The sequence below is a fragment of the Crocodylus porosus genome, unplaced genomic scaffold, assembly GCF_001723895.1.
Source record: "Crocodylus porosus isolate Cpor-Errol unplaced genomic scaffold, CroPor_comp1, whole genome shotgun sequence".
NCBI classification, from domain to species: Eukaryota; Metazoa; Chordata; order Crocodylia; family Crocodylidae; genus Crocodylus; species Crocodylus porosus.
In genome coordinates, this window is record NW_017728948.1 from 38,970,089 (window position 1) to 38,971,583 (window position 1,495).

At 43.5% G+C, this 1,495-nt stretch overlaps 1 pseudogene; it reads left to right on the forward strand.

Annotated features, from left to right (window-relative positions):
* The first annotated feature begins 322 nt into the window (after positions 1–322).
* The window catches only part of LOC109321824, a 14,824-nt pseudogene continuing 13,651 nt past the window's right edge, over positions 323–1,495 (forward strand).

Sequence of the window (1,495 nt, forward strand, 5' to 3'; positions counted from 1 at the left end):
TCTGAATTGGAACCCCTGTGCTGGTCATAGTCCACCTTATTTTCTAAATTAGAAGACAAGGTTCTCCCCACAGTTAACATGGGGAAAAAAGCCCCGCACCTTACAATTGAGCATGAGATTTCCTAGACTCCCCTAGGGTTGGTCTTGGCCAAAGGAGATTCTGGTATATGGCTTCAACATTGAGGGTAGCCTTGGTGACAGTGACCATGATCTCATCAGGTTCACTGTCTGCCACAAAGCTGACAAATCAACTAGCAGGACTGAAGTCCTGGACTTCAAAAATGCTGACTTCAACAGGCTTGAGGCATTAGTAGGGGAGGCAATGCAGAACCAGGGATGGAAGGCAAATGGGGTTCATGAACAGTGGTCGTTCCTCAAGGTCGCAATCCTCAAAGCACAAAAGATAACCATCCCCATGAAGAGGAAAGGTATGGCTGGCAAATCAGTAAGAGGATCATAGGTTGGGCTATATCTGGTAGAAATTGGTAACAACAGTCCTTCATTTGAGATAGCTATACAAATATTTAAGTACATGTTTTCATTCAAAACAAAAGCAAATATAAGGGCATTTAATTTTAAGAAATTAAAATACTTTGGGCAGATGGTCTTACGCTGGGTATTGTTTTGAGAAGTGGGTATTGTTTTAAGCCATAAAGAGGTGGTTGTGAGAGAGTTCAGGAAGGAGATACAACAAAGAAAAGAGGCAGAGAAAGAGGCTTTAACAAAACTTGAACAACAATGTGAAAGTCTATAGAATAGGGTTTTGTGCCAGAATGTTGTGGCCGCTAGTAGATGTTCACTTTAAGGCATGATGATACCTGACTCACAAATCCAACAACTGTGTTTCCTGCTATGTTAGACATTCACAGCAGGACATGCTATTTTGGGACTGAGGATCAGAACAGAATAGTGCCTTACTGGCCAAAGCAGGTGGGGCCTGGGTTCATAATTCTGGGCTCTTTCTGCATGAGCAAGTTGAAACCCAGGTGCCCACTCTGAGCTTTTTATCAGCTGGGGCCTGGGACCAAACCATGGTCCAGAAATGGCCCCAGTCTGGTCCCCCGTACCAGCCAATAATTAATTGATTGTCAAAATTCCAGCTGGGCAGCGCATATTGTTTTTATCCAAATAAATGCTTGACCCAGAATTGCACATGAGGTACTTCTACTACATTAGGAATCATGGTGCCCAAAAGGGAGGCTTATGGGTCAGGAGACTTATTTCATACTTCTTGAAACCCCAAAATGAGTCTAAAGCATGGCACATGAAGTTCACCGTTGTGGGTTATTGGGCCACTTTTTTGCCCAATAACCCACAAGTTACAGCACTTTCCCAAAAGTGGAATAAGAAACAAAAATAAACACACATAGTTTCACAGTTAGTACGCTTGGAAGGGACCTGATAAGATCATCAAGTCCGACCCCCTGCCATGGCAGGAAAGAGTACTGGGGTCAAACGACTCCAGCAAGGTGTTCATCTAGCCTTCTCTTAAAGA